We start from the raw sequence: 26,061 nt of genomic DNA on the forward strand, positions 1-26,061 counted from the left end.
TTATGAAGTAAATTTGCTTTCTTTCTATAAAGTTTAAATAAGAAAATTAAGGAATAAAATGGAAAATTCTTTCTTTTAAATAGTGATTAAAAAAATTATGTAAATCGTTTCATTTAATACATCGGACTCTCTAAAACAAAGTCATTCTGTGTAATAAAAATTCTTGAGTATTTTGTGTGATTTATGCAATCATCAAAGTCTTTTTCTTGGAAAGACTAAAGCACATCAGAGTAAAGGAAGTGCACCACAATGTAAAAGTTTCTAAAAATCTTTAAATTTGATGTATTAAAAACAAAAAAACATTATTTCTTTTATTAATATGTAGGGGGTATAGCTCAGTGGCAGAGCATTTGACTGCAGATCAAGAGGTCCTTGGTTCAAATCCGAGTGCCCCCTGTAGTATGGTTTTCATAAAAATGTAACAATTTTCACACCTTTCAATAATATCATTTAGACAGCTTATCCATATCAGGATGAACTTAGCACAAGTTTTATTTAAACGTGACTTATGAAGTAAATTTGCTTTCTTTCTATAAAGTTTAAATAAGAAAATTAAGGAATAAAATTGAAAATTCTTTCTTTTAAATAGTGATTAAAAAAATTATGTAAATCGTTTCATTTAATACATCGGACTCTCTAAAACAAAGAGTCATTCTGTGTAATAAAAATTCTTGAGTATTTTTTGTGCTTTATGCAATCATCAAAGTCTTTTTTGGAAAGACTAAAGCACATCAGAGTAAAGAAAGTGCACCACAATGTAAAAGTTTCTAAAAATCTTCAAATTTTATGTATCAAAAACAAAAAAACATTATTTCTCTTATTAATATGTAGGGGGTATAGCTCAGTGGCAGAGCATTTGACTGCAGATCAAGAGGTCCTTGGCTCAAATCCAAGTGCCCCCTGTAGTATGGTTTTCATAAAAATGTAACAATTTTCACACCTTTCAATAATATCATTTAGACAGCTTATCCATATCAGGATGAACTTAGCACAAGTTTTATTTAAACGTGACTTATGAAGTAAATTTACTTTCTTTCTATAAAGTTTAAATAAGAAAATTAAGGAATAAAATGGAAAATTCTTTCTTTTAAATAGTGATTAAAAAAATTATGTAAATCGTTTCATTTAATACATCGGACTCTCTAAAACAAAGAGTCATTCTGTGTAATAAAAATTCTTGAGTATTTTGTGTGCTTTATGCAATCATCAAAGTCTTTTTTGGAAAGACTAAAGCACATCAGAGTAAAGGAAGTGCACCACAATGTAAAAGTTTCTAAATATCTTCAAATTTTATGTATCAAAAACAAAAAAACATTATTTCTTTTATTAATATGTAGGGGGTATAACTCAGTGGCAGAGCATTTGACTGCAGATCAAGAGGTCCTTGGCTCAAATCCAAGTGCCCCCTGTAGTATGGTTTTCATAAAAATGTAACCTTTTTCACACCTTTCAATAATTTCATTTAGACAGCTTATCCATATCAGGCTGAACTTAGCACAAGTTTTGTTTAAACGTGACTTATGAAGTAAATTTGCTTTCTTTCTATAAAGTTTAAATAAGAAAATTAAGGAATAAAATGGAAAATTCTTTCTTTTAAATAGTGATTAAAAAAATTATGTAAATCGTTTCATTTAATACATCGGACTCTCTAAAACAAAGAGTCATTCTGTGTAATAAAAATTCTTGAGTATTTTGTGTGCTTTATGCAATCATCAAAGTCTTTTTTGGAAAGACTAAAGCACATCAGAGTAAAGGAAGTGCACCACAATGTAAAAGATTCTAAAATCTTCAAATTTTATGTATCAAAAACAAAAAAACATTATTTTGTTTATTAAAATGTAGGGGGTATGTCTCAGTGGCAGAGCATTTGACTGCAGATCAAGAGGTCCTTGGCTCAAATCCAAGTGCCCCCTGTAGTATGGTTTTCATAAAAATGTAACCTTTTTCACACCTTTCAATAATATCATTTAGACAGCTTATCCATATCAGGCTGAACTTAGCACAAGTTTTGTTTAAACGTGACTTATGAAGTAAATTTGCTTTCTTTCTATAAAGTTTAAATAAGAAAATTAAGGAATAAAATGGAAAATTCTTTCTTTTAAATAGTGATTAAAAAAATTATGTAAATCGTTTCATTTAATACATCGGACTCTCTAAAACAAAGAGTCATTCTGTGTAATAAAAATTCTTGAGTATTTTGTGTGCTTTATGCAATCATCAAAGTCTTTTTTGGAAAGACTAAAGCACATCAGAGTAAAGGAAGTGCACCACAATGTAAAAGTTTCTAAAAATCTTCAAATTTTATGTATCAAAAACAAAAAAAATTATTACTTTTATTAATATGTAGGGGGTATAGCTCAGTGGCAGAGCAGTTGACTGCAGATCAAGAGGTCCTTGGTTATAATCCGAGTGCCCCCTGTAGTATGGTTTTCATAAAAATGTAACAATTTTCACACCTTTCAATAATATCATTTAGACAGCTTATCCATATCAGGATGAACTTAGCACAAGTTTTATTTAAACGTGACTTATGAAGTAAATTTACTTTCTTTCTATAAAGTTTAAATAAGAAAATTAAGGAATAAAATGGAAAATTCTTTCTTTTAAATAGTGATTAAAAAAATTATGTAAATCGTTTCATTTAATACATCGGACTCTCTAAAACAAAGAGTCATTCTGTGTAATAAAAATTCTTGAGTATTTTGTTTGCTTTATGCAATCATCAAAGTCTTTTTTGGAAAGACTAAAGCACATCAGAGTAAAGGAAGTGCACCACAATGTAAAAGTTTCTAAATATCTTCAAATTTTATGTATCAAAAACAAAAAAACATTATTTCTTTTATTAATATGTAGGGGGTATAACTCAGTGGCAGAGCATTTGACTTCAGATCAAGAGGTCCTTGGCTCAAATCCAAGTGCCCCCTGTAGTATGGTTTTCATAAAAATGTAACCTTTTTCACACCTTTCAATAATTTCATTTAGACAGCTTATCCATATCAGGCTGAACTTGGCACAAGTTTTGTTTAAACGTGACTTATGAAGTAAATTTGCTTTCTTTCTATAAAGTTTAAATAAGAAAATTAAGGAATAAAATGGAAAATTCTTTCTTTTAAATAGTGATTAAAAAAATTATGTAAATCGTTTCATTTAATACATCGGACTCTCTAAAACAAAGAGTCATTCTGTGTAATAAAAATTCTTGAGTATTTTGTGTGCTTTATGCAATCATCAAAGTCTTTTTTGGAAAGACTAAAGCACATCAGAGTAAAGGAAGTGCACCACAATGTAAAAGTTTCTAAAATCTTCAAATTTTATGTATCAAAAACAAAAAAACATTATTTTGTTTATTAAAATGTAGGGGGTATATCTCAGTGGCAGAGCATTTGACTGCAGATCAAGAGGTCCTTGGCTCAAATCCAAGTTCCCCCTGTAGTATGGTTTTCATAAAAATGTAACCTTTTTCACACCTTTCAATAATATCATTTAGACAGCTTATCCATATCAGGCTGAACTTAGCACAAGTATTGTTTAAACGTGACTTATGAAGTAAATTTGCTTTCTTTCTATAAAGTTTAAATAAGAAAATTAAGGAATAAAAAGGAAAATTCTTTCTTTTAAATAGTGATTAAAAAATTATGTAAATCGTTTCATTTAATACATCGGACTCTCTAAAACAAAGAGTCATTCTGTGTAATAAAAATTCTTGAGTATTTTGTTTGATTTATGCAATCATCAAAGTCTTTTTTTTGGAAAGACTAAAGCACATCAGAGTAAAGGAAGTGCACCACAATGTAAAAGTTTCTAAAAATCTTTAAATTTTATGTATCAAAAACAAAAAAACATTATTTCTTTTATTAATATGTAGGGGGTATAGCTCAGTGGCAGAGCATTTGACTGCAGATCAAGAGGTCCTTGGTTCAAATCCGAGTGCCCCCTGTAGTATGGTTTTCATAAAAATGTAACAATTTTCACACCTTTCAATAATATCATTTAGACAGCTTATCCATATCAGGATGAACTTAGCACAAGTTTTATTTAAACGTGACTTATGAAGTAAATTTGCTTTCTTTCTATAAAATTTAAATAAGAAAATTAAGAAATAAAATTGAAAATTCTTTCTTTTAAATAGTGATTAAAAAAATTATGTAAATCGTTTCATTTAATACATCGGACTCTCTAAAACAAAGAGTCATTCTGTGTAATAAAAATTCTTGAGTATTTTGTGTGCTTTATGCAATCATCAAAGTCTTTTTTGGAAAGACTAAAGCACATCAGAGTAAAGGAAGTGCACCACAATGTAAAAGTTTCTAAAAATCTTCAAATTTTATGTATCAAAAACAAAAAAAAATATTTCTTTTATTAATATGTAGGGGGTATAGCTCAGTGGCAGAGCATTTGACTGGAGATCAAGAGGTCCTTGGCTCATATCCAAGTTCCCCCTGTAGTATGGTTTTCATAAAAATGTAACCTTTTTCACACCTTTCAATAATATCATTTAGACAGCTTATCCATATCAGGCTGAACTTAGCACAAGTATTGTTTAAACGTGACTTATGAAGTAAATTTGCTTTCTTTCTATAAAGTTTAAATAAGAAAATTAAGGAATAAAATGGAAAATTCTTTCTTTTAAATAGTGATTAAAAAAATTATGTAAATCGTTTCATTTAATACATCGGACTCTCTAAAACAAAGAGTCATTCTGTGTAATAAAAATTCTTGAGTATTTTGTGTGATTTATGCAATCATCAAAGTCTTTTTCTTGGAAAGACTAAAGCACATCAGAGTAAAGGAAGTGCACCACAATGTAAAAGTTTCTAAAAATCTTTAAATTTGATGTATTAAAAACAAAAAAACATTATTTCTTTTATTAATATGTAGGGGGTATAGCTCAGTGGCAGAGCATTTGACTGCAGATCAAGAGGTCCTTGGTTCAAATCCGAGTGCCCCCTGTAGTATGGTTTTCATAAAAATGTAACAATTTTCACACCTTTCAATAATATCATTTAGACAGCTTATCCATATCAGGATGAACTTAGCACAAGTTTTATTTAAACGTGACTTATGAAGTAAATTTGCTTTCTTTCTATAAAGTTTAAATAAGAAAATTAAGGAATAAAATTGAAAATTCTTTCTTTTAAATAGTGATTAAAAAAATTATGTAAATCGTTTCATTTAATACATCGGACTCTCTAAAACAAAGAGTCATTCTGTGTAATAAAAATTCTTGAGTATTTTTTGTGCTTTATGCAATCATCAAAGTCTTTTTTGGAAAGACTAAAGCACATCAGAGTAAAGAAAGTGCACCACAATGTAAAAGTTTCTAAAAATCTTCAAATTTTATGTATCAAAAACAAAAAAACATTATTTCTTTTGTTAATATGTAGGGGGTATAGCTCAGTGGCAGAGCATTTGACTGCAGATCAAGAGGTCCTTGGCTCAAATCCAAGTGCCCCCTGTAGTATGGTTTTCATAAAAATGTAACCTTTTTCACACCTTTCAATAATATCATTTAGACAGCTTATCCATATCAGGCTGAACTTAGCACAAGTATTGTTTAAACGTGACTTATGAAGTAAATTTGCTTTCTTTCTATAAAGTTTAAATAAGAAAATTAAGGAATAAAATGGAAAATTCTTTCTTTTAAATAGTGATTAAAAAAATTATGTAAATCGTTTCATTTAATACATCGGACTCTCTAAAACAAAGAGTCATTCTGTGTAATAAAAATTCTTGAGTATTTTGTGTGCTTTATGCAATCATCAAAGTCTTTTTTGGAAAGACTAAAGCACATCAGAGTAAAGGAAGTGCACCACAATGTAAAAATTTCTAAATATCTTCAAATTTTATGTATCGAAAACAAAAAAACATTATTTCTTTTATTAATATGTAGGGGGTATAACTCAGTGGCAGAGCATTTGACTTCAGATCAAGAGGTCCTTGGCTCAAATCCAAGTGCCCCCTGTAGTATGGTTTTCATAAAAATGTAACCTTTTTCACACCTTTCAATAATTTCATTTAGACAGCTTATCCATATCAGGCTGAACTTAGCACAAGTTTTGTTTAAACGTGACTTATGAAGTAAATTTGCTTTCTTTCTATAAAGTTTAAATAAGAAAATTAAGGAATAAAATGGAAAATTCTTTCTTTTAAATAGTGATTAAAAAAATTATGTAAATCGTTTCATTTAATACATCGGACTCTCTAAAACAAAGAGTCATTCTGTGTAATAAAAATTCTTGAGTATTTTGTGTGCTTTATGCAATCATCAAAGTCTTTTTTGGAAAGACTAAAGCACATCAGAGTAAAGGAAGTGCACCACAATGTAAAAGTTTCTAAAATCTTCAAATTTTATGTATCAAAAACAAAAAAACATTATTTTGTTTATTAAAATGTAGGGGGTATATCTCAGTGGCAGAGCATTTGACTGCAGATCAAGAGGTCCTTGGCTCAAATCCAAGTGCCCCCTGTAGTATGGTTTTCATAAAAATGTAACCTTTTTCACACCTTTCAATAATATCATTTAGACAGCTTATCCATATCAGGCTGAACTTAGCACAAGTTTTATTTAAACGTGACTTATGAAGTAAATTTGCTTTCTTTCTATAAAGTTTAAATAAGAAAATTAAGGAATAAAATGGAAAATTCTTTCTTTTAAATAGTGATTAAAAAAATTATGTAAATCGTTTCATTTAATACATCGGACTCTCTAAAACAAAGAGTCATTCTGTGTAATAAAAATTCTTGAGTATTTTGTGTGCTTTATGCAATCATCAAAGTCTTTTTTGGAAAGACTAAAGCACATCAGAGTAAAGGAAGTGCACCACAATGTAAAAGTTTCTAAAATCTTCAAATTTTATGTATCAAAAACAAAAAAACATTATTTTGTTTATTAAAATGTAGGGGGTATATCTCAGTGGCAGAGCATTTGACTGCAGATCAAGAGGTCCTTGGCTCAAATCCAAGTGCCCCCTGTAGTATGGTTTTCATAAAAATGTAACCTTTTTCACACCTTTCAATAATATCATTTAGACAGCTTATCCATATCAGGCTGAACTTAGCACAAGTTTTATTTAAACGTGACTTATGAAGTAAATTTGCTTTCTTTCTATAAAGTTTAAATAAGAAAATTAAGGAATAAAATGGAAAATTCTTTCTTTTAAATAGTGATTAAAAAAATTATGTAAATCGTTTCATTTAATACATCGGACTCTCTAAAACAAAGAGTCATTCTGTGTAATAAAAATTCTTGAGTATTTTCTGTGATTTATGCAATCATCAAAGTCTTTTTTTTGGAAAGACTATACCACATCAGAGTAAAGGAAGTGCACCACAATGTAAAAGTTTCTAAAAATCTTTAAATTTTATGTATCAAAAACAAAAAAACATTATTTCTTTTATTAATATGTAGGGGGTATAGCTCAGTGGCAGAGCATTTGACTGCAGATCAAGAGGTCCTTGGTTCAAATCCGAGTGCCCCCTGTAGTATGGTTTTCATAAAAATGTAACAATTTTCACACCTTTCAATAATATCATTTAGACAGCTTATCCATATCAGGATGAACTTAGCACAAGTTTTATTTAAACGTGACTTATGAAGTAAATTTACTTTCTTTCTATAAAGTTTAAATAAGAAAATTAAGGAATAAAATGGAAAATTCTTTCTTTTAAATAGTGATTAAAAAAATTATGTAAATCGTTTCATTTAATACATCGGACTCTCTAAAACAAAGAGTCATTCTGTGTAATAAGAATTCTAGAGTATTTTGTGTGCTTTATGCAATCATCAAAGTCTTTTTTGGAAAGACTAAAGCACATCAGAGTAAAGGAAGTGCACCACAATGTAAAAGTTTCTAAAAATCTTCAAATTTTATGTATCAAAAACAAAAAAACATTATTTCTTTTATTAATATGTAGGGGGTATAGCTCAGTGGCAGAGCATTTGACTGCAGATCAAGAGGTCCTTGGCTCAAATCCAAGTGCCCCCTGTAGTATGGTTTTCATAAAAATGTAACCTTTTTCACACCTTTCAATAATATCATTTAGACAGCTTATCCATATCAGGTTGAACTTAGCACAAGTTTTGTTTAAACGTGACTTATGAAGTAAATTTGCTTTCTTTCTATAAAGTTTAAATAAGAAAATTAAGGAATAAAATGGAAAATTCTTTCTTTTAAATAGTGATTAAAAAAATTATGTAAATCGTTTCATTTAATACATCGGACTCTCTAAAACAAAGAGTCATTCTGTGTAATGAAAATTCTTGAGTATTTTGTGTGATTTCTGCAATCATCAAAGTCTTTTTTTTGGAAAGACTAAAGCACATCAGAGTAAAGGAAGTGCACCACAATGTAAAAGTTTCTAAAAATCTTTAAATTTTATGTATCAAAAACAAAAAAACATTATTTCTTTTATTATTATGTAGTGGGTATATCTCAGTGGCAGAGCATTTGACTGTAGATCAAGAGGTCCTTGGTTCAAATCCGAGTGCCCCCTGTAGTATGGTTTTCATAAAAATGTAACCTTTTTCACACCTTTCAATAATATCATTTAGACAGCTTATCCATATCAGGCTGAACTTAGCACAAGTATTGTTTAAACGTGACTTATGAAGTAAATTTGCTTTCTTTCTATAAAGTTTAAATAAGAAAATTAAGGAATAAAATGGAAAATTCTTTCTTTTAAATAGTGATTAAAAAAATTATGTAAATCGTTTCATTTAATACATCGGACTCTCTAAAACAAAGAGTCATTCTGTGTAATAAAAATTCTTGAGTATTTTGTGTGCTTTATGCAATCATCAAAGTCTTTTTTGGAAAGACTAAAGCACATCAGAGTAAAGGAAGTGCACCACAATGTAAAAGTTTCTAAATATCTTCAAATTTTATGTATCAAAAACAAAAAAACATTATTTCTTTTATTAATATGTAGGGGGTATAACTCAGTGGCAGAGCATTTGACTGCAGATCAAGAGGTCCTTGGCTCAAATCCAAGTGCCCCCTGTAGTATGGTTTTCATAAAAATGTAACCTTTTTCACACCTTTCAATAATTTCATTTAGACAGCTTATCCATATCAGGCTGAACTTAGCACAAGTTTTGTTTAAACGTGACTTATGAAGTAAATTTGCTTTCTTTCTATAAAGTTTAAATAAGAAAATTAAGGAATAAAATGGAAAATTCTTTCTTTTAAATAGTGATTAAAAAAATTATGTAAATCGTTTCATTTAATACATCGGACTCTCTAAAACAAAGAGTCAATCTGTGTAATAAAAATTCTTGAGTATTTTGTGTGCTTTATGCAATCATCAAAGTCTTTTTTGGAAAGACTAAAGCACATCAGAGTAAAGGAAGTGCACCACAATGTAAAAGATTCTAAAATCTTCAAATTTTATGTATCAAAAACAAAAAAACATTATTTTGTTTATTAAAATGTAGGGGGTATATCTCAGTGGCAGAGCATTTGACTGCAGATCAAGAGGTCCTTGGCTCAAATCCAAGTGCCCCCTGTAGTATGGTTTTCATAAAAATGTAACCTTTTTCACACCTTTCAATAATATCATTTAGACAGCTTATCCATATCAGGCTGAACTTAGCACAAGTTTTGTTTAAACGTGACTTATGAAGTAAATTTGCTTTCTTTCTATAAAGTTTAAATAAGAAAATTAAGGAATAAAATGGAAAATTCTTTCTTTTAAATAGTGATTAAAAAAATTATGTAAATCGTTTCATTTAATACATCGGACTCTCTAAAACAAAGAGTCATTCTGTGTAATAAAAATTCTTGAGTATTTTGTGTGCTTTATGCAATCATCAAAGTCTTTTTTGGAAAGACTAAAGCACATCAGAGTAAAGGAAGTGCACCACAATGTAAAAGTTTCTAAAAATCTTCAAATTTTATGTATCAAAAACAAAAAAAATTATTACTTTTATTAATATGTAGGGGGTATAGCTCAGTGGCAGAGCAGTTGACTGCAGATCAAGAGGTCCTTGGTTATAATCCGAGTGCCCCCTGTAGTATGGTTTTCATAAAAATGTAACAATTTTCACACCTTTCAATAATATCATTTAGACAGCTTATCCATATCAGGATGAACTTAGCACAAGTTTTATTTAAACGTGACTTATGAAGTAAATTTACTTTCTTTCTATAAAGTTTAAATAAGAAAATTAAGGAATAAAATGGAAAATTCTTTCTTTTAAATAGTGATTAAAAAAATTATGTAAATCGTTTCATTTAATACATCGGACTCTCTAAAACAAAGAGTCATTCTGTGTAATAAAAATTCTTGAGTATTTTGTGTGCTTTATGCAATCATCAAAGTCTTTTTTGGAAAGACTAAAGCACATCAGAGTAAAGGAAGTGCACCACAATGTAAAAGTTTCTAAATATCTTCAAATTTTATGTATCAAAAACAAAAAAACATTATTTCTTTTATTAATATGTAGGGGGTATAACTCAGTGGCAGAGCATTTGACTTCAGATCAAGAGGTCCTTGGCTCAAATCCAAGTGCCCCCTGTAGTATGGTTTTCATAAAAATGTAACCTTTTTCACACCTTTCAATAATTTCATTTAGACAGCCTATCCATATCAGGCTGAACTTGGCACAAGTTTTGTTTAAACGTGACTTATGAAGTAAATTTGCTTTCTTTCTATAAAGTTTAAATAAGAAAATTAAGGAATAAAATGGAAAATTCTTTCTTTTAAATAGTGATTAAAAAAATTATGTAAATCGTTTCATTTAATACATCGGACTCTCTAAAACAAAGAGTCATTCTGTGTAATAAAAATTCTTGAGTATTTTGTGTGCTTTATGCAATCATCAAAGTCTTTTTTGGAAAGACTAAAGCACATCAGAGTAAAGGAAGTGCACCACAATGTAAAAGTTTCTAAAATCTTCAAATTTTATGTATCAAAAACAAAAAAACATTATTTTGTTTATTAAAATGTAGGGGGTATATCTCAGTGGCAGAGCATTTGACTGCAGATCAAGAGGTCCTTGGCTCAAATCCAAGTGCCCCCTGTAGTATGGTTTTCATAAAAATGTAACCTTTTTCACACCTTTCAATAATATCATTTAGACAGCTTATCCATATCAGGCTGAACTTAGCACAAGTATTGTTTAAACGTGACTTATGAAGTAAATTTGCTTTCTTTCTATAAAGTTTAAATAAGAAAATTAAGGAATAAAATGGAAAATTCTTTCTTTTAAATAGTGATTAAAAAATTATGTAAATCGTTTCATTTAATACATCGGACTCTCTAAAACAAAGAGTCATTCTGTGTAATAAAAATTCTTGAGTATTTTGTTTGATTTATGCAATCATCAAAGTCTTTTTTTTGGAAAGACTAAAGCACATCAGAGTAAAGGAAGTGCACCACAATGTAAAAGTTTCTAAAAATCTTTAAATTTTATGTATCAAAAACAAAAAAACATTATTTCTTTTAATAATATGTAGGGGGTATAGCTCAGTGGCAGAGCATTTGACTGCGGATCAAGAGGTCCTTGGTTCAAATCCGAGTGCCCCCTGTAGTATGGTTTTCATAAAAATGTAACAATTTTCACACCTTTCAATAATATCATTTAGACAGCTTATCCATATCAGGATGAACTTAGCACAAGTTTTATTTAAACGTGACTTATGAAGTAAATTTGCTTTCTTTCTATAAAGTTTAAATAAGAAAATTAAGAAATAAAATTGAAAATTCTTTCTTTTAAATAGTGATTAAAAAAATTATGTAAATCGTTTCATTTAATACATCGGACTCTCTAAAACAAAGAGTCATTCTGTGTAATAAAAATTCTTGAGTATTTTGTGTGCTTTATGCAATCATCAAAGTCTTTTTTGGAAAGACTAAAGCACATCAGAGTAAAGGAAGTGCACCACAATGTAAAAGTTTCTAAAAATCTTCAAATTTTATGTATCAAAAACAAAAAAAAATATTTCTTTTATTAATATGTAGGGGGTATAGCTCAGTGGCAGAGCATTTGACTGGAGATCAAGAGGTCCTTGGCTCATATCCAAGTTCCCCCTGTAGTATGGTTTTCATAAAAATGTAACCTTTTTCACACCTTTCAATAATATCATTTAGACAGCTTATCCATATCAGGCTGAACTTAGCACAAGTATTGTTTAAACGTGACTTATGAAGTAAATTTGCTTTCTTTCTATAAAGTTTAAATAAGAAAATTAAGGAATAAAATGGAAAATTCTTTCTTTTAAATAGTGATTAAAAAAATTATGTAAATCGTTTCATTTAATACATCGGACTCTCTAAAACAAAGAGTCATTCTGTGTAATAAAAATTCTTGAGTATTTTGTGTGATTTATGCAATCATCAAAGCCTTTTTCTTGGAAAGACTAAAGCACATCAGAGTAAAGGAAGTGCACCACAATGTAAAAGTTTCTAAAAATCTTTAAATTTGATGTATTAAAAACAAAAAAACATTATTTCTTTTATTAATATGTAGGGGGTATAGCTCAGTGGCAGAGCATTTGACTGCAGATCAAGAGGTCCTTGGTTCAAATCCGAGTGCCCCCTGTAGTATGTTTTTCATAAAAATGTAACAATTTTCACACCTTTCAATAATATCATTTAGACAGCTTATCCATATCAGGATGAACTTAGCACAAGTTTTATTTAAACGTGACTTATGAAGTAAATTTGCTTTCTTTCTATAAAGTTTAAATAAGAAAATTAAGGAATAAAATTGAAAATTCTTTCTTTTAAATAGTGATTAAAAAAATTATGTAAATCGTTTCATTTAATACATCGGACTCTCTAAAACAAAGAGTCATTCTGTGTAATAAAAATTCTTGAGTATTTTTTGTGCTTTATGCAATCATCAAAGTCTTTTTTGGAAAGACTAAAGCACATCAGAGTAAAGAAAGTGCACCACAATGTAAAAGTTTCTAAAAATCTTCAAATTTTATGTATCAAAAACAAAAAAACATTATTTCTTTTATTAATATGTAGGGGGTATAGCTCAGTGGCAGAGCATTTGACTGCAGATCAAGAGGTCCTTGGCTCAAATCCAAGTGCCCCCTGTAGTATGGTTTTCATAAAAATGTAACAATTTTCACACCTTTCAATAATATCATTTAGACAGCTTATCCATATCAGGATGAACTTAGCACAAGTTTTATTTAAACGTGACTTATGAAGTAAATTTACTTTCTTTCTATAAAGTTTAAATAAGAAAATTAAGGAATAAAATGGAAAATTCTTTCTTTTAAATAGTGATTAAAAAAATTATGTAAATCGTTTCATTTAATACATCGGACTCTCTAAAACAAAGAGTCATTCTGTGTAATAAAAATTCTTGAGTATTTTGTGTGCTTTATGCAATCATCAAAGTCTTTTTTGGAAAGACTAAAGCACATCAGAGTAAAGGAAGTGCACCACAATGTAAAAGTTTCTAAATATCTTCAAATTTTATGTATCAAAAACAAAAAAACATTATTTCTTTTATTAATATGTAGGGGGTATAACTCAGTGGCAGAGCATTTGACTGCAGATCAAGAGGTCCTTGGCTCAAATCCAAGTGCCCCCTGTAGTATGGTTTTCATAAAAATGTAACCTTTTTCACACCTTTCAATAATTTCATTTAGACAGCTTATCCATATCAGGCTGAACTTAGCACAAGTTTTGTTTAAACGTGACTTATGAAGTAAATTTGCTTTCTTTCTATAAAGTTTAAATAAGAAAATTAAGGAATAAAATGGAAAATTCTTTCTTTTAAATAGTGATTAAAAAAATTATGTAAATTGTTTCATTTAATACATCGGACTCTCTAAAACAAAGAGTCATTCTGTGTAATAAAAATTCTTGAGTATTTTGTGTGCTTTATGCAATCATCAAAGTCTTTTTTGGAAAGACTAAAGCACATCAGAGTAAAGGAAGTGCACCACAATGTAAAAGATTCTAAAATCTTCAAATTTTATGTATCAAAAACAAAAAAACATTATTTTGTTTATTAAAATGTAGGGGGTATATCTCAGTGGCAGAGCATTTGACTGCAGATCAAGAGGTCCTTGGCTCAAATCCAAGTGCCCCCTGTAGTATGGTTTTCATAAAAATGTAACCTTTTTCACACCTTTCAATAATATCATTTAGACAGCTTATCCATATCAGGCTGAACTTAGCACAAGTTTTGTTTAAACGTGACTTATGAAGTAAATTTGCTTTCTTTCTATAAAGTTTAAATAAGAAAATTAAGGAATAAAATGGAAAATTCTTTCTTTTAAATAGTGATTAAAAAAATTATGTAAATCGTTTCATTTAATACATCGGACTCTCTAAAACAAAGAGTCATTCTGTGTAATAAAAATTCTTGAGTATTTTGTGTGCTTTATGCAATCATCAAAGTCTTTTTTGGAAAGACTAAAGCACATCAGAGTAAAGGAAGTGCACCACAATGTAAAAGTTTCTAAAAATCTTCAAATTTTATGTATCAAAAACAAAAAAAATTATTACTTTTGTTAATATGTAGGGGGTATAGCTCAGTGGCAGAGCAGTTGACTGCAGATCAAGAGGTCCTTGGTTCAAATCCGAGTGCCCCCTGTAGTATGGTTTTCATAAAAATGTAACAATTTTCACACCTTTCAATAATATCATTTAGACAGCTTATCCATATCAGGATGAACTTAGCACAAGTTTTATTTAAACGTGACTTATGAAGTAAATTTACTTTCTTTCTATAAAGTTTAAATAAGAAAATTAAGGAATAAAATGGAAAATTCTTTCTTTTAAATAGTGATTAAAAAAATTATGTAAATCGTTTCATTTAATACATCGGACTCTCTAAAACAAAGAGTCATTCTGTGTAATAAAAATTCTTGAGTATTTTGTGTGCTTTATGCAATCATCAAAGTCTTTTTTGGAAAGACTAAAGCACATCAGAGTAAAGGAAGTGCACCACAATGTAAAAGTTTCTAAATATCTTCAAATTTTATGTATCAAAAACAAAAAAACATTATTTCTTTTATTAATATGTAGGGGGTATAACTCAGTGGCAGAGCATTTGACTTCAGATCAAGAGGTCCTTGGCTCAAATCCAAGTGCCCCCTGTAGTATGGTTTTCATAAAAATGTAACCTTTTTCACACCTTTCAATAATTTCATTTAGACAGCTTATCCATATCAGGCTGAACTTGGCACAAGTTTTGTTTAAACGTGACTTATGAAGTAAATTTGCTTTCTTTCTATAAAGTTTAAATAAGAAAATTAAGGAATAAAATGGAAAATTCTTTCTTTTAAATAGTGATTAAAAAAATTATGTAAATCGTTTCATTTAATACATCGGACTCTCTAAAACAAAGAGTCATTCTGTGTAATAAAAATTCTTGAGTATTTTGTGTGCTTTATGCAATCATCAAAGTCTTTTTTGGAAAGACTAAAGCACATCAGAGTAAAGGAAGTGCACCACAATGTAAAAGTTTCTAAAATCTTCAAATTTTATGTATCAAAAACAAAAAAACATTATTTTGTTTATTAAAATGTAGGGGGTATATCTCAGTGGCAGAGCATTTGACTGCAGATCAAGAGATCCTTGGCTCAAATCCAAGTGCCCCCTGTAGTATGGTTTTCATAAAAATGTAACCTTTTTCACACCTTTCAATAATATCATTTAGACAGCTTATCCATATCAGGCTGAACTTAGCACAAGTATTGTTTAAACGTGACTTATGAAGTAAATTTGCTTTCTTTCTATAAAGTTTAAATAAGAAAATTAAGGCATAAAATGGAAAATTCTTTCTTTTAAATAGTGATTAAAAAATTATGTAAATCGTTTCATTTAATACATCGGACTCTCTAAAACAAAGAGTCATTCTGTGTAATAAAAATTCTTGAGTATTTTGTTTGATTTATGCAATCATCAAAGTCTTTTTTTTGGAAAGACTAAAGCACATCAGAGTAAAGGAAGTGCACCACAATGTAAAAGTTTCTAAAAATCTTTAAATTTTATGTATCAAAAACAAAAAAACATTATTTCTTTTATTAATATGTAGGGGGTATAGCTCAGTGGCAGAGCATTTGACTGCAGATCAAGAGGTCCTTGGTTCAAATCCGAGTGCCCCCTGTAGTATGGTTTTCATAAAAATGTAACAATTTTCACACCTTTCAATAATATCATTTAGACAGCTTATCCATATCAGGATGAACTTAGCACAAGTTTTATTTAAACGTGACTTATGAAGTAAATTTGCTTTCTTTCTATAAAGTTTAAATAAGAAAATTAAGAAATAAAATTGAAAATTCTTTCTTTTAAATAGTGATTAAAAAAATTATGTAAATCGTTTCATTTAATACATCGGACTCTCTAAAACAAAGAGTCATTCTGTGTAATAAAAATTCTTGAGTATTTTGTGTGCTTTATGCAATCATCAAAGTCTTTTTTGGAAAGACTAAAGCACATCAGAGTAAAGGAAGTGCACCACAATGTAAAAGTTTCTAAAAATCTTCAAATTTTATGTATCAAAAACAAAAAAAAATATTTCTTTTATTAATATGTAGGGGGTATAGCTCAGTGGCAGAGCATTTGACTGGAGATCAAGAGGTCCTTGGCTCATATCCAAGTTCCCCCTGTAGTATGGTTTTCATAAAAATGTAACCTTTTTCACACCTTTCAATAATATCATTTAGACAGCTTATCCATATCAGGCTGAACTTAGCACAAGTATTGTTTAAACGTGACTTATGAAGTAAATTTGCTTTCTTTCTATAAAGTTTAAATAAGAAAATTAAGGAATAAAATGGAAAATTCTTTCTTTTAAATAGTGATTAAAAAAATTATGTAAATCGTTTCATTTAATACATCGGACTCTCTAAAACAAAGAGTCATTCTGTGTAATAAAAATTCTTGAGTATTTTGTGTGATTTATGCAATCATCAAAGTCTTTTTCTTGGAAAGACTAAAGCACATCAGAGTAAAGGAAGTGCACCACAATGTAAAAGTTTCTAAAAATCTTTAAATTTGATGTATTAAAAACAAAAAAACATTATTTCTTTTATTAATATGTAGGGGGTATAGCTCAGTGGCAGAGCATTTGACTGCAGATCAAGAGGTCCTTGGTTCAAATCCGAGTGCCCCCTGTAGTATGGTTTTCATAAAAATGTAACAATTTTCACACCTTTCAATAATATCATTTAGACAGCTTATCCATATCAGGATGAACTTAGCACAAGTTTTATTTAAACGTGACTTATGAAGTAAATTTGCTTTCTTTCTATAAAGTTTAAATAAGAAAATTAAGGAATAAAATTGAAAATTCTTTCTTTTAAATAGTGATTAAAAAAATTATGTAAATCGTTTCATTTAATACATCGGACTCTCTAAAACAAAGAGTCATTCTGTGTAATAAAAATTCTTGAGTATTTTTTGTGCTTTATGCAATCATCAAAGTCTTTTTTGGAAAGACTAAAGCACATCAGAGTAAAGAAAGTGCACCACAATGTAAAAGTTTCTAAAAATCTTCAAATTTTAGGTATCAAAAACAAAAAAACATTATTTCTTTTATTAATATGTAGGGGGTATAGCTCAGTGGCAGAGCATTTGACTGCAGATCAAGAGGTCCTTGGCTCAAATCCAAGTGCCCCCTGTAGTATGGTTTTCATAAAAATGTAACCTTTTTCACACCTTTCAATAATATCATTTAGACAGCTTATCCATATCAGGCTGAACTTAGCACAAGTATTGTTTAAACGTGACTTATGAAGTAAATTTGCTTTCTTTCTATAAAGTTTAAATAAGAAAATTAAGGAATAAAATGGAAAATTCTTTCTTTTAAATAGTGATTAAAAAATTATGTAAATCGTTTCATTTAATACATCGGACTCTCTAAAACAAAGAGTCATTCTGTGTAATAAAAATTGTTGAGTATTTTGTGTGCTTTATGCAATCATCAAAGTCTTTTTTGGAAAGACTAAAGCACATCAGAGTAAAGGAAGTGCACCACAATGTAAAAATTTCTAAATATCTTCAAATTTTATGTATCAAAAACAAAAAAACATTATTTCTTTTATTAATATGTAGGGGGTATAACTCAGTGGCAGAGCATTTGACTTCAGATCAAGAGGTCCTTGGCTCAAATCCAAGTGCCCCCTGTAGTATGGTTTTCATAAAAATGTAACCTTTTTCACACCTTTCAATAATTTCATTTAGACAGCTTATCCATATCAGGCTGAACTTAGCACAAGTTTTGTTTAAACGTGACTTATGAAGTAAATTTGCTTTCTTTCTATAAAGTTTAAATAAGAAAATTAAGGAATAAAATGGAAAATTCTTTCTTTTAAATAGTGATTAAAAAAATTATGTAAATCGTTTCATTTAATACATCGGACTCTCTAAAACAAAGAGTCATTCTGTGTAATAAAAATTCTTGAGTATTTTGTGTGCTTTATGCAATCATCAAAGTCTTTTTTGGAAAGACTAAAGCACATCAGAGTAAAGGAAGTGCACCACAATGTAAAAGTTTCTAAAATCTTCAAATTTTATGTATCAAAAACAAAAAAACATTATTTTGTTTATTAAAATGTAGGGGGTATATCTCAGTGGCAGAGCATTTGACTGCAGATCAAGAGGTCCTTGGCTCAAATCCAAGTGCCCCCTGTAGTATGGTTTTCATAAAAATGTAACCTTTTTCACACCTTTCAATAATATCATTTAGACAGCTTATCCATATCAGGCTGAACTTAGCACAAGTTTTATTTAAACGTGACTTATGAAGTAAATTTGCTTTCTTTCTATAAAGTTTAAATAAGAAAATTAAGGAATAAAATGGAAAATTCTTTCTTTTAAATAGTGATTAAAAAAATTATGTAAATCGTTTCATTTAATACATCGGACTCTCTAAAACAAAGAGTCATTCTGTGTAATAAAAATTCTTGAGTATTTTGTGTGCTTTATGCAATCATCAAAGTCTTTTTTGGAAAGACTAAAGCACATCAGAGTAAAGGAAGTGCACCACAATGTAAAAGTTTCTAAAATCTTCAAATTTTATGTATCAAAAACAAAAAAACATTATTTTGTTTATTAAAATGTAGGGGGTATATCTCAGTGGCAGAGCATTTGACTGCAGATCAAGAGGTCCTTGGCTCAAATCCAAGTGCCCCCTGTAGTATGGTTTTCATAAAAATGTAACCTTTTTCACACCTTTCAATAATATCATTTAGACAGCTTATCCATATCAGGCTGAACTTAGCACAAGTTTTATTTAAACGTGACTTATGAAGTAAATTTGCTTTCTTTCTATAAAGTTTAAATAAGAAAATTAAGGAATAAAATGGAAAATTCTTTCTTTTAAATAGTGATTAAAAAAATTATGTAAATCGTTTCATTTAATACATCGGACTCTCTAAAACAAAGAGTCATTCTGTGTAATAAAAATTCTTGAGTATTTTGTGTGCTTTATGCAATCATCAAAGTCTTTTTTGGAAAGACTAAAGCACATCAGAGTAAAGGAAGTGCACCACAATGTAAAAGTTTCTAAAAATCTTCAAATGTTATGTATCAAAAACAAAAAAACATTATTTGTTTTATTAATATGTAGGGGGTATAGCTCAGTGGCAGAGCATTTGACTGCAGATCAAGAGGTCCTTGGCTCAAATCCAAGTGCCCCCTGTAGTATGGTTTTCATAAAAATGTAACCTTTTTCACACCTTTCAATAATATCATTTAGACAGCTTATCCATATCAGGCTGAACTTAGCACAAGTATTGTTTAAACGTGACTTATGAAGTAAATTTGCTTTCTTTCTATAAAGTTTAAATAAGAAAATTAAGGAATAAAATGGAAAATTCTTTCTTTTAAATAGTGATTAAAAAAATTATGTAAATCGTTTCATTTAATACATCGGACTCTCTAAAACAAAGAGTCATTCTGTGTAATAAAAATTCTTGAGTATTTTCTGTGATTTATGCAATCATCAAAGTCTTTTTTTTGGAAAGACTATACCACATCAGAGTAAAGGAAGTGCACCACAATGTAAAAGTTTCTAAAAATTTTTAAATTTTATGTATCAAAAACAAAAAAACATTATTTCTTTTATTAATATGTAGGGGGTATAGCTCAGTGGCAGAGCATTTGACTGCAGATCAAGAGGTCCTTGGTTCAAATCCGAGTGCCCCCTGTAGTATGGTTTTCATAAAAATGTAACAATTTTCACACCTTTCAATAATATCATTTAGACAGCTTATCCATATCAGGATGAACTTAGCACAAGTTTTATTTAAACGTGACTTATGAAGTAAATTTACTTTCTTTCTATAAAGTTTAAATAAGAAAATTAAGGAATAAAATGGAAAATTCTTTCTTTTAAATAGTGATTAAAAAAATTATGTAAATCGTTTCATTTAATACATCGGACTCTCTAAAACAAAGAGTCATTCTGTGTAATAAGAATTCTAGAGTATTTTGTGTGCTTTATGCAATCATCAAAGTGTTTTTTGGAAAGACTAAAGCACATCAGAGTAAAGAAAGTGCACCACAATGTAAAAGTTTCTAAAAATCTTCAAATTTTATGTATCAAAAACAAAAAAACATTATTTCTTTTATTAATATGTAGGGGGTATAGCTCAGTGGCAGAGCATTTGACTGCAGATCAAGAGGTACTTGGCTCAAATCCAAGTGCCCCCTGTAGTATGGTTTTCATAAAAATGTAACCTTTTTCACACCTTTCAATAATATCATTTAGACAGCTTATCCATATCAGGTTGAACTTAGCACAAGTTTTGTTTAAACGTGACTTATGAAGTAAATTTGCTTTCTTTCTATAAAGTTTAAATAAGAAAATTAAGGAATAAAATGGAAAATTCTTTCTTTTAAATAGTGATTAAAAAAATTATGTAAATCGTTTCATTTAATACATCGGACTCTCTAAAACAAAGAGTCATTCTGTGTAATGAAAATTCTTGAGTATTTTGTGTGATTTCTGCAATCATCAAAGTCTTTTTTTTGGAAAGACTAAAGCACATCAGAGTAAAGGAAGTGCACCACAATGTAAAAGTTTCTAAAAATCTTTAAATTTTATGTATCAAAAACAAAAAAACATTATTTCTTTTATTATTATGTAGTGGGTATATCTCAGTGGCAGAGCATTTGACTGTAGATCAAGAGGTCCTTGGTTCAAATCCGAGTGCCCCCTGTAGTATGGTTTTCATAAAAATGTAACCTTTTTCACACCTTTCAATAATATCATTTAGACAGCTTATCCATATCAGGCTGAACTTAGCACAAGTATTGTTTAAACGTGACTTATGAAGTAAATTTGCTTTCTTTCTATAAAGTTTAAATAAGAAAATTAAGGAATAAAATGGAAAATTCTTTCTTTTAAATAGTGATTAAAAAAATTATGTAAATCATTTCATTTAATACATCGGACTCTCTAAAACAAAGAGTCATTCTGTGTAATAAAAATTCTTGAGTATTTTGTTTGATTTATGCAATCATCAAAGTCTTTTTTTTGGAAAGACTAAAGCACATCAGAGTAAAGGAAGTGCACCACAATGTAAAAGTTTCTAAAAATCTTTAAATTTTATGTATCAAAAACAAAAAAACATTATTTCTTTTATTAATATGTAGGGGGTATAGCTCAGTGGCAGAGCATTTGACTGCAGATCAAGAGGTCCTTGGTTCAAATCCGAGTGCCCCCTGTAGTATGGTTTTCATAAAAATGTAACAATTTTCACACCTTTCAATAATATCATTTAGACAGCTTATCCATATCAGGATGAACTTAGCACAAGTTTTATTTAAACGTGACTTATGAAGTAAATTTGCTTTCTTTCTATAAAGTTTAAATAAGAAAATTAAGGAATAAAATTGAAAATTCTTTCTTTTAAATAGTGATTAAAAAAATTATGTAAATCGTTTCATTTAATACATCGGACTGTCTAAAACAAAGAGTCATTCTGTGTAATAAAAATTCTTGAGTATTTTGTGTGCTTTATGCAATCATCAAAGTCTTTTTTGGAAAGACTAAAGCACATCAGAGTAAAGGAAGTGCACCACAATGTAAAAGTTTCTAAAAATCTTCAAATTTTATGTATCAAAAACAAAAAAAAATATTTCTTTTATTAATATGTAGGGGGTATAGCTCAGTGGCAGAGCATTTGACTGGAGATCAGGAGGTCCTTGGCTCATATCCAAGTTCCCCCTGTAGTATGGTTTTCATAAAAATGTAACCTTTTTCACACCTTTCAATAATATCATTTAGACAGCTTATCCATATCAGGCTGAACTTAGCACAAGTATTGTTTAAACGTGACTTATGAAGTAAATTTGCTTTCTTTCTATAAAGTTTAAATAAGAAAATTAAGGAATAAAATGGAAAATTCTTTCTTTTAAATAGTGATTAAAAAAATTATGTAAATCGTTTCATTTAATACATCGGACTCTCTAAAACAAAGAGTCATTCTGTGTAATAAAAATTCTTGAGTATTTTGTGTGATTTATGCAATCATCAAAGTCTTTTTTTTGGAAAGACTAAAGCACATCAGAGTAAAGGAAGTGCACCACAATGTAAAAGTTTCTAAAAATCTTTAAATTTGATGTATTAAAAACAAAAAAACATTATTTCTTTTATTAATATGTAGGGGGTATAGCTCAGTGGCAGAGCATTTGACTGCAGATCAAGAGGTCCTTGGTTCAAATCCGAGTGCCCCCTGTAGTATGGTTTTCATAAAAATGTAACAATTTTCACACCTTTCAATAATATCATTTAGACAGCTTATCCATATCAAGATGAACTTAGCACAAGTTTTATTTAAACGTGACTTATGAAGTAAATTTGCTTTCTTTCTATAAAGTTTAAATAAGAAAATTAAGGAATAAAATTGAAAATTCTTTCTTTTAAATAGTGATTAAAAAAATTATGTAAATCGTTTCATTTAATACATCGGACTCTCTAAAACAAAGAGTCATTCTGTGTAATAAAAATTCTTGAGTATTTTGTGTGCTTTATGCAATCATCAAAGTCTTTTTTGGAAAGACTAAAGCACATCAGAGTAAAGGAAGTGCACCACAATGTAAAAGTTTCTAAATATCTTCAAATTTTATGTATCAAAAACAAAAAAACATTATTTCTTTTATTAATATGTAGGGGGTATAACTCAGTGGCAGAGCATTTGACTGCAGATCAAGAGGTCCTTAGCTCAAATCCAAGTGCCCCCTGTAGTATGGTTTTCATAAAAATGTAACCTTTTTCACACCTTTCAATAATTTCATTTAGACAGCTTATCCATATCAGGCTGAACTTAGCACAAGTTTTGTTTAAACGTGACTTATGAAGTAAATTTGCTTTCTTTCTATAAAGTTTAAATAAGAAAATTAAGGAATAAAATGGAAAATTCTTTCTTTTAAATAGTGATTAAAAAAATTATGTAAATCGTTTCATTTAATACATCGGACTCTCTAAAACAAAGAGTCATTCTGTGTAATAAAAATTCTTGAGTATTTTGTGTGCTTTATGCAATCATCAAAGTCTTTTTTGGAAAGACTAAAGCACATCAGAGTAAAGGAAGTGCACCACAATGTAAAAGTTTCTAAAATCTTCAAATTTTATGTATCAAAAACAAAAAAACATTATTTTGTTTATTAATATGTAGGGGGTATAGCTCAGTGGCAGAGCATTTGACTGCAGATCAAGAGGTCCTTGGCTCAAATCCAAGTGCCCCCTGTAGTATGGTTTTCATAAAAATGTAACCTTTTTCACACCTTTCAATAATATCATTTAGACAGCTTATCCATATCAGGCTGAACTTAGCACAAGTTTTATTTAAACGTGACTTATGAAGTAAATTTGCTTTCTTTCTATAAAGTTTAAATAAGAAAATTAAGGAATAAAATGGAAAATTCTTTCTTTTAAATAGTGATTAAAAAAATTATGTAAATCGTTTCATTTAATACATCGGACTCTCTAAAACAAAGAGTCATTCTGTGTAATAAAAATTCTTGAGTATTTTGTGTGCTTTATGCAATCATCAAAGTCTTTTTTGGAAAGACTAAAGCACATCAGAGTAAAGGAAGTGCACCACAATGTAAAAGTTTCTAAAAATCTTCAAATTTTATGTATCAAAAACAAAAAAACATTATTTGTTTGATTAATATGTAGGGGGTATAGCTCAGTGGCAGAGCATTTGACTGCAGATCAAGAGGTCCTTGGTTCAAATCCGAGTGCCTCCTGTAGTATGGTTTTCATAAAAATGTAACAATTTTCACACCTTTCAATAATATCATTTAGACAGCTTATCCATATCAGGATGAACTTAGCACAAATTTTATTTAAACGTGACTTATGAAGTAAATTTACTTTCTTTCTATAAAGTTTAAATAAGAAAATTAAGGAATAAAATGGAAAATTCTTTCTTTTAAATAGTGATTAAAAAAATTATGTAAATCGTTTCATTTAATACATCGGACTCTCTAAAACAAAGAGTCATTCTGTGTAATAAGAATTCTAGAGTATTTTGTGTGCTTTATGCAATCATCAAAGTGTTTTTTGGAAAGACTAAAGCACATCAGAGTAAAGGAAGTGCACCACAATGTAAAAGTTTCTAAAAATCTTCAAATTTTATGTATCAAAAACAAAAAAACATTATTTCTTTTATTAATATGTAGGGGGTATAGCTCAGTGGCAGAGCATTTGACTGCAGATCAAGAGGTCCTTGGCTCAAATCCAAGTGCCCCCTGTAGTATGGTTTTCATAAAAATGTAACCTTTTTCACACCTTTCAATAATATCATTTAGACAGCTTATCCATATCAGGTTGAACTTAGCACAAGTTTTGTTTAAACGTGACTTATGAAGTAAATTTGCTTTCTTTCTATAAAGTTTAAATAAGAAAATTAAGGAATAAAATGGAAAATTCTTTCTTTTAAATAGTGATTAAAAAAATTATGTAAATCGTTTCATTTAATACATCGGACTCTCTAAAACAAAGAGTCATTCTGTGTAATGAAAATTCTTGAGTATTTTGTGTGATTTCTGCAATCATCAAAGTCTTTTTTTTGGAAAGACTAAAGCACATCAGAGTAAAGGAAGTGCACCACAATGTAAAAGTTTCTAAAAATCTTTAAATTTTATGTATCAAAAAAAAAAACAACATTATTTCTTTTATTATTATGTAGTGGGTATATCTCAGTGGCAGAGCATTTGACTGTAGATCAAGAGGTCCTTGGTTCAAATCCGAGTGCCCCCTGTAGTATTGTTTTCATAAAAATGTAACCTTTTTCACACCTTCCAAAAATATCATTTAGACAGCTTACCTCAGTTGGTGCATGGAGCTGACCGGAGCGGCGGTGAGTAGCGCGATCAGCTGAGCTGTCACTGAGGTTAACCGCGGCCACCGCTGCATCCATGTAACCTCAGTGACAGCTCAGCTGATTGCTATACTTACCTCATTAGCTGCGTGGAGGTGACCGGAGCTGCTGTGTCTTCTGCTGCTGCTGTCACCTGCATGCAGCAGAGCTGGACGCGACGCTGGAGGTCCGTGGATTACGCCGGACATGGAGGGTTTGTCGGGGTTAATAAATTGGTAATGAGGGACTTTGTTAGTGTTTTTTATTTCTAATAAAGGATTTTTTGGGTGTGTGTGTTTTTTAACTGTAATTTACAGATTAATCATGGAAGGAATCTCGGGGAGACGCCTGACATGATTAATCTAGGATTTGGTGGCAGCTATGGGCTGCCATTAACTCCTTATTACCCTGATTTGCCAACGCACTAGGGTAAATCGGGAAGAGCCGGGTACAGCCCCAGAACTGTCGCATATAATGTATGCGGCAATTCTGGGCGGCAGCTGACTGATATTGTTAGGGTGGGGGGCTCCCCATAACGTGGAGCTCCCCATCCTGAGAATACCAGCCTTCAGCCGTATGGCTTTATCTGGCTGGTATTAAAATTGGGGGGACCACACGCCGTTTTTTTTAATTATTTAATTATTTATTTCACTGCACAGTATACACACACACCAGCTGCTGTGATTGGGTGCAGTGAGACAGCTGTCACTCAGTGTGGGGGCGTGTCTCACTGCAACCAATCATAGGCGCCGAAAAGCAAGAAAGC

General features: G+C 29.7%; 24 non-coding genes across 24 annotated transcripts; all 24 read left to right on the forward strand.

Annotated features, from left to right (window-relative positions):
- Window positions 1-324: 324 nt before the first annotated feature.
- Window positions 325-396, forward strand: TRNAC-GCA (transfer RNA cysteine (anticodon GCA)). Its single transcript has one exon. It is a non-coding gene; the product is annotated as a tRNA-Cys (tRNA).
- Window positions 397-3,864: 3,468 nt separating this feature from the next.
- On the forward strand, window positions 3,865-3,936 carry TRNAC-GCA (transfer RNA cysteine (anticodon GCA)). Its single transcript has one exon. It is a non-coding gene; the product is annotated as a tRNA-Cys (tRNA).
- A 433-nt stretch (window positions 3,937-4,369) lies between these two features.
- On the forward strand, window positions 4,370-4,441 carry TRNAS-GGA (transfer RNA serine (anticodon GGA)). Its single transcript has one exon. It is a non-coding gene; the product is annotated as a tRNA-Ser (tRNA).
- A 436-nt stretch (window positions 4,442-4,877) lies between these two features.
- TRNAC-GCA (transfer RNA cysteine (anticodon GCA)) lies at window positions 4,878-4,949 on the forward strand. Its single transcript has one exon. It is a non-coding gene; the product is annotated as a tRNA-Cys (tRNA).
- A 434-nt stretch (window positions 4,950-5,383) lies between these two features.
- Window positions 5,384-5,455, forward strand: TRNAC-GCA (transfer RNA cysteine (anticodon GCA)). The gene has a single exon. It is a non-coding gene; the product is annotated as a tRNA-Cys (tRNA).
- Window positions 5,456-7,407: 1,952 nt separating this feature from the next.
- TRNAC-GCA (transfer RNA cysteine (anticodon GCA)) lies at window positions 7,408-7,479 on the forward strand. Its single transcript has one exon. It is a non-coding gene; the product is annotated as a tRNA-Cys (tRNA).
- Window positions 7,480-7,913: 434 nt separating this feature from the next.
- TRNAC-GCA (transfer RNA cysteine (anticodon GCA)) lies at window positions 7,914-7,985 on the forward strand. The gene has a single exon. It is a non-coding gene; the product is annotated as a tRNA-Cys (tRNA).
- A 3,470-nt stretch (window positions 7,986-11,455) lies between these two features.
- TRNAR-GCG (transfer RNA arginine (anticodon GCG)) lies at window positions 11,456-11,527 on the forward strand. Its single transcript has one exon. It is a non-coding gene; the product is annotated as a tRNA-Arg (tRNA).
- Window positions 11,528-11,960: 433 nt separating this feature from the next.
- On the forward strand, window positions 11,961-12,032 carry TRNAS-GGA (transfer RNA serine (anticodon GGA)). Its single transcript has one exon. It is a non-coding gene; the product is annotated as a tRNA-Ser (tRNA).
- A 436-nt stretch (window positions 12,033-12,468) lies between these two features.
- Window positions 12,469-12,540, forward strand: TRNAC-GCA (transfer RNA cysteine (anticodon GCA)). The gene has a single exon. It is a non-coding gene; the product is annotated as a tRNA-Cys (tRNA).
- Window positions 12,541-12,974: 434 nt separating this feature from the next.
- Window positions 12,975-13,046, forward strand: TRNAC-GCA (transfer RNA cysteine (anticodon GCA)). Its single transcript has one exon. It is a non-coding gene; the product is annotated as a tRNA-Cys (tRNA).
- Window positions 13,047-14,490: 1,444 nt separating this feature from the next.
- TRNAC-GCA (transfer RNA cysteine (anticodon GCA)) lies at window positions 14,491-14,562 on the forward strand. Its single transcript has one exon. It is a non-coding gene; the product is annotated as a tRNA-Cys (tRNA).
- Window positions 14,563-16,008: 1,446 nt separating this feature from the next.
- Window positions 16,009-16,080, forward strand: TRNAC-GCA (transfer RNA cysteine (anticodon GCA)). The gene has a single exon. It is a non-coding gene; the product is annotated as a tRNA-Cys (tRNA).
- Window positions 16,081-16,513: 433 nt separating this feature from the next.
- TRNAS-GGA (transfer RNA serine (anticodon GGA)) lies at window positions 16,514-16,585 on the forward strand. Its single transcript has one exon. It is a non-coding gene; the product is annotated as a tRNA-Ser (tRNA).
- A 436-nt stretch (window positions 16,586-17,021) lies between these two features.
- On the forward strand, window positions 17,022-17,093 carry TRNAC-GCA (transfer RNA cysteine (anticodon GCA)). The gene has a single exon. It is a non-coding gene; the product is annotated as a tRNA-Cys (tRNA).
- Window positions 17,094-17,527: 434 nt separating this feature from the next.
- TRNAC-GCA (transfer RNA cysteine (anticodon GCA)) lies at window positions 17,528-17,599 on the forward strand. The gene has a single exon. It is a non-coding gene; the product is annotated as a tRNA-Cys (tRNA).
- Window positions 17,600-19,548: 1,949 nt separating this feature from the next.
- On the forward strand, window positions 19,549-19,620 carry TRNAC-GCA (transfer RNA cysteine (anticodon GCA)). Its single transcript has one exon. It is a non-coding gene; the product is annotated as a tRNA-Cys (tRNA).
- Window positions 19,621-20,056: 436 nt separating this feature from the next.
- TRNAC-GCA (transfer RNA cysteine (anticodon GCA)) lies at window positions 20,057-20,128 on the forward strand. Its single transcript has one exon. It is a non-coding gene; the product is annotated as a tRNA-Cys (tRNA).
- Window positions 20,129-21,578: 1,450 nt separating this feature from the next.
- TRNAC-GCA (transfer RNA cysteine (anticodon GCA)) lies at window positions 21,579-21,650 on the forward strand. Its single transcript has one exon. It is a non-coding gene; the product is annotated as a tRNA-Cys (tRNA).
- A 433-nt stretch (window positions 21,651-22,083) lies between these two features.
- On the forward strand, window positions 22,084-22,155 carry TRNAS-GGA (transfer RNA serine (anticodon GGA)). Its single transcript has one exon. It is a non-coding gene; the product is annotated as a tRNA-Ser (tRNA).
- A 436-nt stretch (window positions 22,156-22,591) lies between these two features.
- On the forward strand, window positions 22,592-22,663 carry TRNAC-GCA (transfer RNA cysteine (anticodon GCA)). The gene has a single exon. It is a non-coding gene; the product is annotated as a tRNA-Cys (tRNA).
- Window positions 22,664-23,602: 939 nt separating this feature from the next.
- Window positions 23,603-23,674, forward strand: TRNAC-GCA (transfer RNA cysteine (anticodon GCA)). Its single transcript has one exon. It is a non-coding gene; the product is annotated as a tRNA-Cys (tRNA).
- Window positions 23,675-24,108: 434 nt separating this feature from the next.
- Window positions 24,109-24,180, forward strand: TRNAC-GCA (transfer RNA cysteine (anticodon GCA)). The gene has a single exon. It is a non-coding gene; the product is annotated as a tRNA-Cys (tRNA).
- Window positions 24,181-24,614: 434 nt separating this feature from the next.
- TRNAC-GCA (transfer RNA cysteine (anticodon GCA)) lies at window positions 24,615-24,686 on the forward strand. The gene has a single exon. It is a non-coding gene; the product is annotated as a tRNA-Cys (tRNA).
- The last annotated feature ends 1,375 nt before the right edge of the window (window positions 24,687-26,061 follow it).

Source organism: Anomaloglossus baeobatrachus, chromosome 1 (genome assembly GCF_048569485.1).
Source record: "Anomaloglossus baeobatrachus isolate aAnoBae1 chromosome 1, aAnoBae1.hap1, whole genome shotgun sequence".
NCBI lineage: Eukaryota > Metazoa > Chordata > Amphibia > Anura > Aromobatidae > Anomaloglossus > Anomaloglossus baeobatrachus.